Source organism: Papio anubis, chromosome 7, assembly GCF_008728515.1.
Source record: "Papio anubis isolate 15944 chromosome 7, Panubis1.0, whole genome shotgun sequence".
Classification (NCBI taxonomy): domain Eukaryota; kingdom Metazoa; phylum Chordata; class Mammalia; order Primates; family Cercopithecidae; genus Papio; species Papio anubis.
In genome coordinates, this window is record NC_044982.1 from 129,456,959 (window position 1) to 129,474,950 (window position 17,992).

General features: G+C 45.1%; 1 protein-coding gene across 6 annotated transcripts in view; it reads right to left on the reverse strand.

Moving 5' to 3' along the window:
* The window catches only part of LOC116268519 (protein FAM81A), a 116,472-nt gene that overhangs the window by 80,877 nt on the left and 17,603 nt on the right, over positions 1–17,992 (reverse strand). For 2 of the 6 annotated variants that reach the window (XM_031668592.1, XM_031668598.1), the window contains exon 1: positions 7,494–7,614. The exons of 1 other annotated variant lie outside the window; for it this stretch is intronic. The gene's annotated coding sequence lies outside the window, so the exon portion shown is untranslated. Of the gene's footprint in view, positions 1–6,712; positions 6,754–7,160; positions 7,445–7,493; positions 7,616–17,992 lie in introns of those variants that run through there. 3 more of the 6 variants (XM_031668593.1, XM_031668596.1, XM_031668594.1) reach the window with 3 other exon arrangements.

Below are 17,992 nucleotides of genomic sequence, written 5' to 3' on the forward strand. Positions count from 1 at the left end.
CTGCAGCATGCCCGGACACTCACACCAAAAAAGAAGTCATTACTTTTAGGTTGTTTTATTATAATCAACAGCAATATTTGGCAACTTTTCTTCTAGCATTAGAAAAGACACATAACCAAATGTTAAAAAAGAAATCTGCCAAGTGCAACAGCTAGAAGAGAAAAAATATTATTAAAAGCCCATGTAAACTCTCTACCTACTAAACTAGGAGGGGAAGGCACGATTCTGTGTACCCTTGTACAGACAGAATGCCAGTGGTGACTTTTGGTTCTACCCTCTATGAATTGCTGGCTGAAAAGCTAAGAATTTAGGCTCAGAAGAAAGATCCAGTCTCCAGTCTATGCCCTTTTTCTCACACTCGGAGAGAGGAGGCTGGACTTCTCTGCTTAACATGGGAGTCTTCTACTCTTTTACGTGGAGTAACGACCTGAGTACAGCACATTAATTTTATAACTATTTTAGGAGCAGGGGAGGACTCTTGAGTTTTTCCAGAGATAATTAAAAATGGGGGAAAAAAGAAACCTGAAATAAACAAAAAAACAAGCTGAAGGCACCAGGGGTTTCTGAATAACATCTTCCCGGTTCAACAATTTTAAGAATTCCATAATGCGAAAGCAACCCCCACACATTCTCTCCCACATAAACATGCTTTTTATTTAAGCCACACTCAGCGACGGCAGCAGAATCTCTTGCCTGCACTTCTGTAGTTGCTTCATCCAGAGAGAATGTCATCTCCACAAACGCGTTCTGAAGTGGGGCAGGGGGTGACCGCCAGTCAGCAAGTGCAGACACCTTCAAGGAGGAAGACTGAAGTTCCCAGTAAGCTCAGCAGCTCGCCACCCGGAAATCTGAGTTTTCACCACACTGAAATCTGATTTTCAACCTCAAGTACCAATGTTCCCTTGGCAGCAACTGAAAATTTTAGGCTTCTTGATATTTATCAACCAGCACATTCCTAGTAATTTTCCTGGTGTACCAGAAAGAGGTAATTATGTTCCTTCCGATAAACCATTTTATTATCACTGATAACTACATTTTTTAAATAACGAGAACCACTGAGCATGGAAGGGAGTCAACAAAAGACCACCAAGGCATAAAAACCAATTGGGTTTTCTCTTTTTGCAAAAATCACCTGCTTTTATATGGAAAAACTCATGGAACATAAAACCACATCCAATAAGTCAAAAAATAAAATAAAACAGTCAATAGGGAGAGGGAGAACAGTAGAAGAATTAAGAGAGAGGAACAGACAGAAAGAGTGAAACATGGGAGGAGAGAAACAGTGAGTAAGGTGGGGAGGCAGTGCTGAAGGACAGCAGAGGAGACACAGGAGGCCAGACAGCCAGAGGAGGCAGGTGGCTCCAGGGCTCCCAGGGAGGAAGGGAGCTGGAGAAACTACTCCTCTCACATTCAGCTGCTCATTTGGCGTGTGAAGAACTAGATGGGCCATTTTTAATATGCTACGTTAGTTTCTCTACTCTTTTTTAAAAAAATCAAATGTGCTCTTTCTTTGTCTTGACACATACACACGACGTTAAGATGTCATCAGGGAAGAATCATTTTTCCCACTTACAACATGAAAATGCCTTCTCAAATTATCCACCGTTTTACTAAAAAGATCCTATTTTGAGCCAACACCCACCTGACTCTTCGGGTAAGGCATGGGTCTCACATCCACCATCGCATACCACGTGCTAGCAGACAGCTCCATGGTGGTTCTGTGTACTTGCTTAATGATTTCATCAAATAATTTAGTCCAGTCAACAAATATTCATTGAGCCTCTACAGTGCTGAACAAGACACAGCCCCCGCACTGCAGGAACTTCCATTCTGCAGGGAAATAACATTAGCAAGCCACTGTGCAAGAACGGAGGGGCTGGCCAGTGCCACTGGGCAGAAGGCAGGATCAGTTTGAACTGGGCCATCAGGAAAAGCATTTGAGGAACAGGCATTTGAGTCTGATATTCAAAGGGGTAAATGATGTGAATTCAGAGCAGCATGAGAAGGGGTGGAGAGGGGGCAAAGCAGAGGAAATACCGATTGCTGAGGACTATGGGACCCTTGGGTTCCTGTTGCTAAGCAGTAGCTGATTAGGCTGGAACAGTCGATTGAGGCCAGTGTGCACAGGCCTTCACTCCACAACTGCCCCAAACAGGAGAGAGACAGTAGGAGAAGAAAGGAAGGCACGACTGGAGGGAGACTGTGCAGGGAACACCTCAACTTGACCCAATGACCGGCTGGATGTGGGAGTGTAAGGAACAGAAAGTCAGAATAACCCCAGGTGTTCAAGCTCTGGTTACACAGAAGAGGATGACGGCACTAATGTCATCAAGGAATGCACTGAGAAGGACACACTCCACTACTCATGAGAAACATCAGACAAGGCCAAGCTACAGGGCATTCTACTACGTAACTGGACTGCACACTTCAAACGTGTCAAGGTTCACGAGAGACAGAATCACTGGGAAATTGTCCCAGATTAGAGGAAATGAAAGAGGCATGACAACGAATGTAACACAGATCCTGGATTGGATCCTGGACCAACATGGTGAAACCCTATCTCTACAAAATTACAAAAGTTAGCCAGGCATGATGGCAGGTGCCTGTAATCCCAGCTACTCGGGAGGCTGAGGCAGGAGAATTGCTTGAACCAGGCAGGTGGAGGCTGCAGTGAGCCGAGATCGTGCCATTACGCTCCAGCCTGGGCAACCAAGCAAGACTCTGTCTCAAAAACAAAATAAAACAATAAAGATCTTTTTTTTCTCCTCTTTTGCTATGAAGGACACTATTAGGTCAATAGATGACACATGAATAAGGCCTGTTGATTAGATAATAGCTCTTAATGCTAATTTTCCGATTTTGGCACTTATACAAGAAAATGTCCTTTTTAAAAGGAAATATACACTTAAGTATTTAGGAGGACAAAGGTGTACCATGTCTACAACTTACTCTAAAATGGTTCAAGGAAAATGACAACATATGTGTATGTGTGTGTGTGTGTGTGTGTATACATATGTGTGTGCATAAACACATAGACACACAGACACAGAGACAGAGAATGAGAGAATATGACAGAGTGAGAAAGGTAAAGCAAGCGTGTTAAAAATTAACATTTAGAGAATTTGGTTGAAAGGTATGTTGGGAATTATTTTAATTATTACGACTTTTCTTTCTTTCTTTTTTTTAGAGACGGAGTCTTGCTCTGTCGCCCAGGCTGGAGTGCAGTGGCACGATCTCAGCTCACTGCAACCTCCACCTCCTGGGTTCAAGCAATTCTCCTGCCTCAGCCTCCTGAGTAGCTGGGATTACAGGCACTCGCTACCATGCCCAACTAATTTTTGTATTTTTTCAGTAGAGACGGGGTTTCACTATATGTTAGCCAGGCTGGTCTGGAACTCCTGACCTCAGGTGATCCACCCACCTTGACCTCCCAAAGTGCTGGGATTACAGGCGTGAGCCACTGTACCTGGCCAATTATTGTAACTTTTCTATAAATTTGAATTATTCAAAGTAAAAGGTTTAAAAAGGGGAAAAATTATTACAGAAGCCAGGATGACAAGGTAGGGACAAAGCAGCCAGGCTTCTGAGTATTACATTCTGAGTGAAATGTGGGAGACAGCTCAGCGCCCAAAATATAGATTTGAAGGTACCTGGGGGCCCTGAGTAAACAGGGTTAAAAGTGCAGCTCTAAGGTCAGACTGGTGGAGTCTCTTTCCCAGATCTGCTCCTTGAAAGCAGTGTTTTCTTTAAGTTATTCAAATCTCCCTCGACTTCAATTTCTGCACCTACATAACGGGAGTAATCAGAGTCTCTCCCTCACAGAGTTGGAGTAAGGATTAGAGGAAGTAGTACAAGTGGGCGAGGGCGCCCAGTGAGGCGCGGGGAAAGCGCCCAGTGCTCTTTAAATACTACTGCGGGCTCAGAGGGGAGGCTGGGGCAGGGAGAAGGGAAGAGGAAAAGGAAAAGAAAGACCAAGGACAGGATCTCACAGCATCCCTGTGTCTACAGGCCAGGAAGAAAAAGGAAACAAATGAGGTTCGAGTAGGCCTGGACAACCAGTGTCATGGAGACAGGGAGAGAGAGAGGCACAAAGGGCTGACCGCTGCCAGGAGACGCAGGGCAGGGACCAAGGAGAAGAAGGACAGGGCAAAGGCCTCAGATCTGCAGCCAGGACACCTATGCCAGAGCCCTCCAAGGAAGCAGTTTCAACAGAAAGATGAGGGTGAAACCAGAATAGGTTAGCGGACAAAGAAGACAACCTGAGGACAGTTCAACAGAGAGTAGCAGGATCAAGAACACTGCTGCCCCATACAAGAGCCATTGGCCCTATCTGACTACGTCAATTGGATTTAAATTAGTTTAGAATTTACTAAACGGAAAACTTGGTTCTCAGTCACACTAGCCACATTTCGTGTGCTGAAGAACCACATGTGGATAGTGACCACCCTATGAGACAGTGCAGATATAAAATATTTTTCTTACCACAGAAAATTCTATTGGACAGAGCGAGGACCCTACCATAGTTTCTTATGGGGAGGATGACCCATATGGTGGAGTAAGGGCTGGGGCGGAGTAGGGAAGGACCAAAGACACTGGAGAAGAGGAACAACTAATGCAGCCAGTTCCCAAAAGAGGTGAGAAGGAAGGAATCAAGACCAGAGAATGAAGAGTGTGGAGTGCATGTGGATTAATCTTGGGGAAGGGACTTGTAGACATTTTCTTCCTTTGAGAAAGAGGAAATAAAGAAGGACAAAGAGAGGAAGAGAAAGACACTTGGGGGTCTTGAGGAAGGTAAAGTGGGAATTTATCTGGTGAAATTAGAGGCAGCGTAAATTTTCAATGGAACCTGTCCAAAAGTCTTTGTGACTTCCTCCTGGATAATGTGGCAGGCTGGGAGAAGAATAAGCAAGTAAGGGGGGTGATTTTGGATTGAGGACTGGAATATGAGAAGCCCAACACATTGAAACAAAGGATTCTGGGATCCCAGACAGAACAGAAATGGCTAGCAACCTACATGCCCCAAGTGGAGAAACAGAGTCACAGATGGGCTGAAGGATTGGAACAGCAACTGCTTAAGGGATCAGGGTCCTCGGCGATGGTTAAAATCCAGAGCAGTATGTGGGTAGTATCAGCTAAATAGGCTGAAGTCCAAGTTCAAGATCTCGAAGGTTCCGTCTTGCTCAAGACTGAACAAGTCCAAGATGTTAGCTGAAGCAAAGTGGACACTGAGGCTCTAGGAATAGATGTTGAGGAACTTCAAGGTCAAAGAATTAAGAGAGCTTCAACACAAACCCCAAAGTCCCTGGCAAAAGACAAAGCAGAGAAGAGAATGAAGCTGGCTGCTCACGTTTTTTGTTTGTTTATCACTTTTTTGTAGCATTAAGTGAAGAGATCCCCACTGTACCTGGGTGTACATCAGAACTGCCCAGAGAGTTCTGTCTTCTCTTCATCCTCTCCTGCTGTTCCTCCTTTTGGGGTTTGTTTTTAAAATAGGGATTTTTAGGTCTTACTCCCCCACCCTACCCCAGCCCCCAATGATTCTAATTTGGTATATCTGAGGGAGTCCAAAGACCAAGTTTTTCAAAATGTCCCAGGTGATTCTGAGGAGCCCTGAGGTCGGGACCAGAAGATAAGAAGGAGGGTAGGGGCATAAGCAGACAGCACTACCTTCCGAGAGACTTGGTTGGTGATGGTGCATTGGTTTGCAGGCAGCACTAAGGAGCAAGTGGAAGAGCCTCCCTACTCTGGTGAGAGGCAGAGGACACTAGAGAAGGCTCTTCTGTGGGAAGTTGTTCACTCAGGCTCTGGCGCTCAGGAGAGAAGGTGGGCTCAGCTACAGAAAAAATGAAAATGCAAGAGTGTGGCTGCAGGATACAAGAAACAAGACATTGAAAGCCAGGTCGGAGTGACACAGCCCAGTGGCCTGCAGAGAGAGGAGGCTGAATAATGCACTAAGGAGGGTTCCAAGCACCCTGTGGTGTGGTTCATTAAAGGGTTGGTAGGGCTTCGTGGCTGAATCCCTGGGCACTCAGGATTGTTCCGTCCATATGCTATCAGATTTCTAACATGTAACACATTAAAGGTTATTAAGCCCTCAGGTAAACAAGCTTGCAGAAGCTTATTCATTAACATTGGAAACTGTGTCTTCCCAACCCACATTCTTATACAGATGAAATCAGATTCGAATGAAAATCAAGGGCAGCCTTTAAGTAGAAAGTCAGAAGGGGCAACCAGGGATACGTGTGAGAGGGTACTTCCTCCCTTCCCCTCCGTGGAAGAGGGAACTTTATAGACAGTGGATATGGAAGGGGGCCTAAGTGTCTTTTTTAGTACCAGTCAATGCTAAAAATAGGATAAGTGCCACGGAATCCCCCCCGCCCCCCAACACACACACACACACGTTCAGTGACAGGACACACAAGACACATACAGTGTGCAAACCTGGGGATGGTTCTCAATATTTATTCTCTACAAACCTAACTCTTATTTTAAAAGCAAGTTGCAAATGTTTGCCCCTGCTTCTGAGAGAGCTGCACTTTTGTGGATTCGAATCATTCTAGCGTTATTTCTGGCTACTCCTATGAAATAATTTCTAACACTGCCGTACACAGACTTCAAGCTGAGGACGAGAGCGCACGCGCACACACGCACACACACACACACGCGCGCACACACACACATAAACCTCGTGCACATTGAAGAAATGACTCACTTAATTTGCTGCTGCCTGCCACGATTGGGTTTTGATTTTACCTGTTCAAATACAAAGTTTCCTATTAGATTAACTACAGGAAAGAAGAACTTAGGAGCATTAATCCTGATTTTGTTCATGTCTTTAGGGCACCTAAGAGGTTTTAACCTGTGCATCTTAAGAAGCCGTTCTCCGGACCACCGACTGCTTGCTCCATAATCTTCCAGACAACGATAACATTTCTTGCCACTTTAGGAGCCAATTAATGGAAACCCCTCCTAGAATAAACATGGTCAAGCTTTGCATCTCCGGTACCTGCAGAACCGTACTTTAGGGCTCTTTCTCAGCTCGCAGTAGGATGGCACAACAGCATTCTGGAACTGCAAAGACCCCCTAGCCCCTCCTTTGAAAGACGAGAAAAAGCGAAGAGGCGGAAGAGCAGATGGTTAACCTGCCCAAGGTCACTCACTCTGAGTCGTGGCTCGGCTGACTCGCCTTTACCCCTGGCAATCCGTGCACCACCCCAGCTCCCCCAAACAGTCCCTCGGGCGTCGGTTGGTTCGCTAGCATGCAGCCCCCGCGAAAATGCAACGCCAGTTGCGCTCTGTGCCCAACTTCAGCCCTTCGCGTCACATGCAGTTAACCCTCTCGCCCGCGGCATGTCACATGGGCCACGCGCAGCTCTCTCTCCCCTACGCCTATCTCCTGAGCGGCTGCCCCAAGGTCACCGGCCGTCCCAGGGAGCTCCCGCAGCCCAGCCCCGGAGGCCGCCCGCTCGGGGTTCCCGGGGCGCGGCACTCACCGGCGCGCGGGGCGGGCGCGCCACGGCTGCCCATATCCTCACCGGCGCGGTTGGGTGCGGCGGCCGCTGGCGCTGGCTGAGCAGGGCGCCCGGCTGCGGGCCCGCGCCGCGGGGAGCGCCGTCCAATCAGCGCGCGCCTGCCGCCTGGCCCGGCGCGCGGCCCGGCAGGGTTCGCGGCTCCCGGGGGGGCCGGGGCGGCGCGCGCCCGCCCGAGCCGCTTCCGGGCGCGTTGCCTGGACGCGGTTGCCGTGGCAGCCCGAGCTGGAGGCTTTCCCCGCGCACCCGCGCCCAGCCTGGCGGCGCCGCCCCTCCTCCCTCCTCGTTCCCACACCCAAAATAGCCTCTGCTCGTCGCTGCTGTTTCCCACAGAGCTCGCATCCAAGAGCCTTGGAGTTGGCGGGCGGGGATTTCGCTCATTGGAAAATAAATCCTGTTGTAGGGATGGTTGATTTGGAGACGTGTTGAAATGGTGCCTGATGGAGATCATAGCCACGGTGGTGGCATTGCAATTCTCTCCAGAGCCCCAATATACCTTATTTACTAAACCGCTTTCCCACAAAAATAGTTATCTCCCCCGCCTCACCTCAAATTGGGGAGAAGTTATTTGATTAGGCCACGGTGACGCCCCACCTGTGCAGGTGAACGAACCCTCCGGGGCTGCCAAGTGTCATTTACTGAATCTCCTTGACACCTGCAGTTAGGACCCAGGATCGTGTCTCATCGCAGCAGACACGACGCAAGAAAGAACCGCGAACACCCCTCCTCTTCCCAGTCCTTTCTTCTCCTATCAGCTTCATCCCCTCCCAGCGCGTCCTGGCTCTTTCCACCTTCCTCTCGATTTTGGATTCTCATCAGGACGCGCAAACCCATTCACTCATAATTATTCTTCCTCTCGGTGGGCGGGATTTCAGCGGAGTTGAGGGGTACACGACCTTTGCCCGCCTCGCCTCATCTGGTTCGTGCCTCCTCCGCAGACACTGGTGCTTACCCAGCACAGGGGCTCCTGTCTGTCTCCCCCGAGCCTGAGCCCTTCCAACCCAGGGGAAGGAGCCCGACATGGTAGAAGAGCCCGAACTGTGGAATCAACTGAGCGTTTTTGGAATCCTCGCTCCCACAGGATTATTGTTTAGGGGCTGTTAGTATTAAAGACTGTTATTTGTGTGTGATCTTGGGTATTCTGCGACTGTTTCCTCACCAGTAAAACGGGCTAATACCCTTCACAAAGCGCTAATGCATCTGTAACATTCATTCAGACAACAGTATCTATTGGATGCCTGCCAAGTGCTAGAAACTATGCTTAGCCCTGAGACACAATGGTGAAGATGAAAAAAAGAGACATCACTTTCTGCTCGAACAGAGCTTACAGCCTGACAAGCATTCACCAAATAATCACAGACACATGTAACACTGCCGTTGTGACCAGGAGAGTAATGGCCTTGAGTCTTGTGATGTGTAGATCTGATCTAACAGCATCTCTTTAGTGCTGCAAAAGCTCAATGATTATTCTTTCCTCTCTGGGTTAGATTCTCACTGCCTGGTGCATGGTGCATACTAGGTAAATACATATTGAATTGGATCCTATGTCGTGGTGATGACACTGTCATTCAGTGTCCCAGTGACTTTCTGGCTGTAACTTGCCACAACATCTGGAAAGGTGTGCATGGGTTAGCAGAAAGTACCCATTCAAACCTAGAGTCCATCACCAAGAGTCTAGAAAAAGGTTCAAAATGTTTCTTGCCTGTCTCCATGGGGGTGCCTGTCAGTGCATATGGAGAGCATCTCAGATGGACACATGACATCCCCTCTGTCTTGTTTCCTCCTCTTCTTATTATTGTCCCCTTTCCCCGCCCACCCCAATACCGACCCTACCCCCTCTACTACTGGAGGTGCCAGAGCCTCAAGGCACCCATTCCTGGCTTCCTAGGAGAGTGGTAGTAGATCCTAATATTCCTCAGAAAGGATTACCTATAAAACAGAGGAAGTGCCTTCTTACTTCTGGTCATCAAAACCAAACTTTGATTTTTCATTTGCTGCAAGACTCCCTCACTCTCAAAGGTAGGGAAGGAGAGGACCTGGAAGGCGAGGGGCTCTTGCCATATGTCGGTACCTTCTATTTAGGCTGACTTTCATTTCCTTTATAAAAATCATACCAATTAGCAAATAAGACAAATAATTGTATTAATAATTATTTCAAAACATGAATTTCTCCTAAGAACACGGCTTTCAATGTGGTCTTGAATCAGGCCCACGACTTCCCACTTCTTATCTATCTTTTTTCTTTCCAAGTGATTTGTTTTGAATCCCAAGGGGACAAACTTTAATGTACAATGATTAAGCCTACACTAGTTTCTTTCCAACTCTTTCCCTATTTCTGTAGGCTAAATTGCAATGAAATATCCATTTTTTCCAGAATCACTTTGATTGTAACTCATTACAGGAGATGGAGTTTTTCTTGCATTACTTCAATTAAAAAGCCATGATTTATCACAAATTATTTTATGCTGCAAAGGTTACCAAAAAAATTACCAAAGAGAACAACTCTATAAACTCGATGGCTGTAATACTATTTAGAAAGCAGTCATTTAAATACAAATAATTTGTGCAGTATATTATGCTAGACACAATGGAAATTTGTTTTTCTTTTTCTTTCTTTTGAGACAGAGTCTCACTGTCTCACTCTGTCACCCAGGCTGGAGTGCAATGGCTCGATCTTGGCTCACTGCAACCTCTGCCTCCCAGGTTCAGGTGATTCTCCTGTGTCAGCCTCCCGAGTAGCTGGTACTACAGACATGTACCACCATGCCCGACTAACTTTTTTTATTTTTAGCAGAGAGGGGGTTTGCCATGTTGGCCAGGTTGGTCTTGACCTCCTGACCTCAGGTGATCCGCCCACCTCGTCATCCCCAGGTGCTAGGATTACAGGAGTGAGCTGCCACACTCAGCCCAACTGGGTGGGAATTTATTTATTTATTTTTTGTTGTTGTTGTTTGTTTGTTTGTTTGAGACGGAGTCTTGCTCTGTAGCCAGGCTGGAGTGTAGTGGCGTGATCTCGGCTCACTGCAACCTCCACCTCCCGGGTTCAAGCGATTCTCCCGCCTCAGCCTCCAGAGCAGCTGGGACTATAGGCACGAGCGCCACCACGCCCAGCTAATTTTTGTATTTTTAGTAGAGATGAGGTCTTGTCATGTTGGCCAGGATGGTCTCCATCTCTTAACCTCATGATCCACCCGCCTCAGACACCCAAAGTGCTGGGATTACAGGCATGAGTCACCGCGCCCGGCTGGAATTGTTTAAGTGATTTATTCCATGGCGGGGCTCTGGTTCTACTTGTGTTTCTGCACTGCCATTAGTCATGAACATGAGATACACACGACATTTGTAAGGCTAGTAAGCAGGCTCCTCTAGGTAGGTAGAGGTCAAGGGCTTGTGTAGGTCAACGTGGTGTTTGTAAGAAGGCTAGAAAGCAGTTAGGCCAAGGCCGTGGTGAGTTTGGGATAGACAAAGAGTTAACACTTTGTTTAGTCCTCAGCAATTCTCAACCATGGTTTGTTGAGATCCACTGGGAGGTGTGTTACACATTGTTCATTCTCAATACTAGAATGCTGAAGAATTGGACCACGAGGAATAGTCATATGTAGGGACCAGGAGGAGGAAGAAGGTTCCCACCGGGAGCAATGAGGAAGACCCAGAGATGTAAGGGTGAGGACAATGTCAGAGAAGACACAGGTGAGAAGGCTCAAGGGCAGAAAGTTTCCAGGGGACAAGCCCTGCAGAAAGGCAAGAAAATTTAGTGAATAGAAAGTCATTGGTGACCCTCAGGAGTGTTTTTTAGCTATCAGATTGCTGTGGGTTAAGCAAGGACTGGATGCTCATGAGGTCAGGAGATCGAGACCATCCTGGCTAACACGGTGAAACCACATCTCTACTAAAAATACAAAAGCTTAGGCGGGCGTGGGGGTGGGCGCCTATAGTCCCAGCTGCTCCGGAGACTGAGGCAGGAGAATGGCGTGACCCCCGGGAGGCGGAGCTTGCAGCGAGCCAAGATCACGCCACTGCACTCCAGCCTGGGTGACAGAGTGAGACTCTGTCTCAAAAAAAAAAAAAAAAAAAGAAAAGAAAAAAGAAAAGACTGGATGCTGTAGAAATGCAAGAAAGGTGTAGGTCACTCTTTAGAGAAGTTCGGCAATGTAAAGAAGGTGGGAAGAGATCTGTAGTGCCTAGTGGACGTTTTTAAGATAAGGGAAAATAGTGTCTGCATATTTATATACAGTTGTAGGTCTGCAGACAAGGAGAGCACAACGGATTGTTTTGCAATGAGTAACTCAATCTAAATTTTACCATTCCTTTCATTATCACCATATCCATTTTCCTTTTTAAAAATGTTTCATCGGGCCGGTTACGGTGCCTCACACCTGTAATCCCAGCACTTCCGGAGGCCTAGATGGGTGGATAGCTTGAGGATAGGAATTCGAGACCAGCCTGGCCAACATGGCGAAACCTGTCTCTACTAAAAATGCAAAAGCTAGCCGGCCGTGGTGACAGGTACCTGTAATCTCAGCTACTCAGGAGACTGAGACGTGAACATTGCTCAAACCTGGGAGGCAGAGGTTGCAGTGAGCCGAGATCGCGCCACTGCACTCCAGCCTGGGCGACAGAGCAAGACTCTGTCTCAAAAATAAAATAAAATGTTTCATCAAATAAGAGAAATCTTACATTGAACAAAGGTGGGGTGCAGACCTTGGGACACTATTCTGTGAATAACCAACGAAAAACTTGGGTTAATAGCCAATAAACACAATATGTTATTCTTTATGACTGTTTTTTGTTGCCAATAGTAATATAGAATTAAGAAAATTCCTTTTTTTCCACGAGGTCAGGAGATCGAGACCATCCTGGCTAACACGGTGAAACCCCGTCTCTACTAAAAAAAAAAATACAAAAACTAGCCGGGCGAGGTGGCGGGCGCCTGTAGTCCCAGCTACTCGGGAGACTGAGGCAGGAGAATGGCGTAAACCCGGGAGGCGGAGCTTGCAGTGAGCTGAGATCTGGCCACTGCACTCCAGCCTCGGCGACAGAGCGAGACTCCGTCTCAAAAAAAAAAAAAAGAAGAAAATCCCTTTTTTCCTTTTTTATTTATAGAAATTATAGATTTTTCATATGTTTTGAATAAACTACAATTGGCTTTGTTGTTTTTGGTAATACTTTTTTTTCATGTATAGGCTCATTCTCTCAAATACTATGTTTTGCTTATGAATTAATTGGTGGCTAATCCATTTCACAATAATTTTTTTAAAGTAGCTACAACTAAGGTACAAGCAGCAGAGAAAGCACAAAATATTGAGAAGATCCTTTGAATAATGTTTACGTCTTAACTTAGATAACTGCGGTTGTACATAACAGGGCAAGTTCAGCCTCGGTACATTTATATAGCATACAGCTGAGCCCTCAACGTAACACTTTCAAGAGTGAAGTCTGAAAGAAGTCTCTCTACAAACAGTTTGTGGCCAGAAATCCTAAAATAGCTTCATAATAAAACTGATTTATCCAAAACCCAATTCAGAGGCAGGAAACGCATTATAGAAAATTCTATTGCACATTGATTTTGAAACAATTTTTCTTTCTAACGATTCTTAGGAAATAGGCCAATATATATATACACATACATAGATAGTCTTTACCACTTTGGTTCAGTTCAATCTAGTTCAGCAAACATTCATGGGCTATCTTATATTAGCTAGTCATGACACCACAGTTTAGACAACGAAACTTCACATAAACCGACACTCTTGTTTTGGCTTCTTTGCCACGTAGTATATTATTGGACAGTTATTCTCATAGGTAGAATTAAAAGACAACTTGGGCCAGGCATGGTGGCTCACGCCTATAATCCCAGCACTTTGGGAGGCCGAGGTGGGCAGAGCACCTGAGGTCGGGAGTTCAAGACCAGCCTGACCAATGCGGAGAAACCCCATCTCTACCAAAAATGCAAAATTAGCCAGGTGTGGTGGGGGTAGCCTGTAATCCCAGCTATTCGGTAGGCTGAGGCAGGAGAATTGCTTGGGAGGCGGAGGTTGCGGTGAGCTGAGATCGTGCTATTGCACTACCCCAGCCTAGGCAACAAAAGCAAGACTCCGTCTCAAAAAAAAAACAACAAAAAACAACTTGAGCTTCTGTTCAACAACAAAAAAGAAATGACAATACCCCTCACATAAGGTTGTGGTATACAGTGCCATAGCAAGTCATATTGAAGCCAGGCAAAGAAAAATAGGAATATCGACCCTGTCCTTATTGAAAATTTTCATTTTTTATTAATCATGGATATTTTGCATCAATTTCGATTTTTTTTTTTTTTTTAGATGGAGTTTTGCTCTTGTCGCCCAGTCTGGAGTGCAATGGTGCGATCTTGGCTCACTGCAACCACCGCCTCCCGGGTTCAAGAAATTCTCCTGCCTTAGCCTCCCGAGTAGCTGGGATTACAGGTGTGTGCCACCACGCCCGGCTAATTTTTGCATTTTTTAGTAGAGTCAGGGTTTCACCATGTTGATCAGGCTGGTTTTGAACACCTGACCTCATGATCCACCCACCTTGGCCTCCAAAGTGCTGGGATTACAGGCGTAAGTCACTGCGCCTGGTCCAATTTTGATTTTCTAAATATTGCATTAAAATACTATGTATCTTGATAATTGAGTTTGCTTTAAATGTTGCACCTTAAATTTTGCCTCACTCACCTCCCCTTGGCCCTGGCCCTGGTGCAATCATATAGGCAATGTTTATGTCAGGCCTTGTGCTAAATGCTTACTTATAGTATTTTATTTTTTCCTTGTAACAGCTTATGAATAAACTTAGGCTTAAAGATATTATGTAACTTGTCAGAGGCCCCAAAGCTATTAAGTTCTAGAGCTAGAATTTGAACTTGGGCCCCTCTGATATCATAGCTGTGCTTTGTACCAGGTGCAAAATTGCCACATAAAAACCAAATGAGACTGAAGAGGAAAAATGCCTTACAAACTTCAGTAGGTAAAGTGCATGGCACAGTGAAAACTAAATAAATGTTGTTTTCATTCCCCTGTCTTCCCCAAGGCCAGCACATGTCAAAGAATGTGAATAGTAACTTATAAAAATTATTTTGAGGAGCAAATTAATTTTAACATTATCTCTGATTTCTTACACCTTCATCTCAGGTCTGCACTAGCAAAGGAAGTGAAGGTTTGTGTACTTACCCGGATAAATCCAATCAAACAATTGTTAGTTTAAAATATACAGAGCCAAACATGTTTTGGGATTTGAGCATCTTCTTAATTAATGAAACTGAAGCAAGTGCTTTATGAGTACATGCCTGCTAGGAAAAGGCATACAGAGTGATGCAGTGTTTAAAAATTGTAATTAATAGACAATACACATCCTGTACTTAAAGTAAAATAAAATTAAAGAAAAAAGAAAAATAACAAAGTAAAGCAAACTAATATTATGCCGTTGCTTTTAAAGAGATAAATACGTATAATTGTCTTTGTTTTCCCTCCCATATTTGAATACACCTAAATCATTTTCACGCACATAAACAGGTTTCCCAAGGCAATGTGAATGGGTTGCAGGATTCTCTACCAGGCACTGGAAATTCACATAGTCATGTAGTAGGTTTTCATCACTGTAGACTCAGGAAATAACATTTTCTTCCCCTGAAAACACAAATAATAAAATTGACATTTTCTTTCTTCCCTTAAGGGGAATTCATGCTTTAAAGGTGCTGGAAACTATCTGTACGTGCTTGGGCAAGTTATTTAAGCTCTCTTTGAGTTTCCTTGGGGAAGATGCACCCCAAGGTAATATCAAAGGAACCATGGCAGGTGCCTATAATCCCAGCTACTGGGGAGGTTGAAGCCAGAGGATCACTTAAGCCCAGGAATTCGAGACCAGCCTGGGCAACATAGTAAGACTCTGTCTCAAAAAAAAAAAAAAAAAAAATACGCCGGTTGCGGTGGCTCAAGCCCGTAATCACAGCACTTTGGGAGGCTGAGACGGGCGGATCACGAGGTCAGGAGATCGAGACCATCCTGGCTAACACGGTGAAACCCCATCTCTACTAAAAAATACAAAAAACTAGCCGGGCGAGGTGGCGGACGCCTGTAGTCCCAGCTACTCGGAAGGCTGAGGCAAGAGAATGTCGTAAACCCGGGAGGTGGAGCTTGCAGTGATCTGAGATCCGGCCACTGCACTCCAGCCTGGGTGAGAGAACATGACTCCGTCTCAAAAAAAAAAAAAAAAAAAAAAAAGGCTGGGTGCAGTGGCTCATGCCTGTAATCCCAGTACTTTGGGAGGACAAGGTGGGCGGATCATGAGGTCAGGAGTTCGAGACCAGCCTGACCAATACAGTGAAACCCCAACTCTACTAAAAATACAAAAATTAGCCAGGTGTGGTGACACGTGCCTATAATCCCAGCTACTCAGGACCCCAAGGCAGGAGAATTGCTTGAACCCAGGAGGCGGAGGTTGCAGTGAGCTGAGATTGTGCCACTGCACTCCAGCCTGGGTGACAGAGCAAGACTCCGTCTCAAAAAAAAAAAGGGAAATAGGTCTATGTATTTGGTGCCACAGGAAGGGTGGAAGTGACATCACTGTCCCATCCTCCCCATCCCCCTGCTGATTGAAGTCATTCTTTCTCCCAGTGAAAATCTCTGAGGATAAATGTGGCTGGCAACGGCTGAGGAGTCCGTGATCACCACCACCAGACAATTATTTGGCCCATTCTTTCAGCTGTTGGGTTTATTTTTATTTTTTATTGTTTTGGTTTATTCTCAGTGATAAAGTAAAATTACAAAGCATCCCCAGAACAAAGAAGACTGGTACCTCCCTAATCCTACTACCTGGCCTGGACTCAACCCTCTAAGACTCTTCTCCACCTGCCTGCCCTGTTCTCAGCATCAGGAGAGCACCTATTCCTAACTAGGACTTCTGCCTACATCTCTTACATCAGAAATTAGGGCTTAAATTTCCCTGGCTTATTTTATCCCAAATCCAATGAGAAAAGTGAAAGTCTAATTAATCCTGATTCAACTACTTTATTTTACACAAGGAGACAAAATTTTTCTAATTACAGTACTTAGAAGTCAAAACTTTTTAAAATACAATCAGTGATATATGCAAAGTTATTGCTAATTCATTGTAAGTTTAAAGCCCAAATATGCCTAATACCAACTTTAACATAATCAATTTAACTCTTGTTTTTCCAAGCAAGAGTCAACCCTTTTTCTAAGGGGAGATAATAATGGTATATGTAGGAACATTTCCACAGGAGATATCAGCTTTCCTTTTATTAAGTTTAGAGAAGAACAATTCTAAGTAAAGCTTTAAAAAATTATTTAACACAGGTATTTTTTATAGGCAATACTGAAGGACAGGATGACCAGTAAGGGTGCTCAGAGTAAAACCCCTAAAGTTGCACAAGTTGTAGAAGAAATTTTCTTATAATGGAAGGACATGAGTTTCTAGATTGAACAGAACTACCAGAAACCTGGCAAAGTAAATGAAAAAAAGATTCATACAAAGAAAACTGACTTTGAAATTTCAGAACACAAAGATAAAAACAAAATCCAAAAATTTCCAGACAGTAAACATTACATATAAAGAATTAGGAATCCAAATAGCATCAGTCTTCCCAATATTAGCAGTTGAAGAAAGAAGAGTACCTTTAAAATCCTGAGAGAAACTTATTTCCATTCCAGAATTCTACACCCAGTTAAACCATCCATCAAGACTGAGAGCAGAATAAAATATTTTCATGTACTTCAGTTCACAACAATGTACCTCATATGCACTGTTTTCTCAGGAATCCACTGAGAAATATTTTCTAGGTATGAGAAAGGAGATAAAAAAGGAGTAGATGGGAGGGGTGTGGTGGCTCACACCTGTAATCCCAGCACTTTGAGAGGCGGAGGCAGGCAGATCACATGAGCTCAGGAGTTCGAGATCAGCCTGGCTAACATGGCGAAATCCCATCTCTACTAAAAATACAAAATGTAGCTGGGCATGGTGGCCTGCACCTCTAATTCCAGCTAGTTGGGCGGTTGAGGCATGAGAATAGCTTGGACTTGGGAGACGGAAGTTGCAGTGAGCCAAGATTGTACCACTGCACTCTACCCTGGGTGACAGAGTAAGACTATGTCAAAAAAAAAAAAAAAAAAAAAAAAAAGGAGTAGACATGGCTCTAGGTAGTAGAAGATGCATCCCAAGGTAATATCAAAGGAACCATGGCAGGTGCCTATAATCCCAGCTACTGGGGAGGCTGAGGCCAGAGGATCACTTGAGCCCAGGAATTCGAGACCAGCCTGGGCAACCTAGTAAGACTCTGTCTCAATAATAATAATAATAATAATAATAATAATAATAATAATGGCAAAGAGAATTCTCAGGACTATGACAAAAGAAAGTCCCAAGAGTGATGTCCAGCAGGTCTGACGGAGAGCAATCACTGCAGACTGGATGAAGCAGAACACTCATCTGAC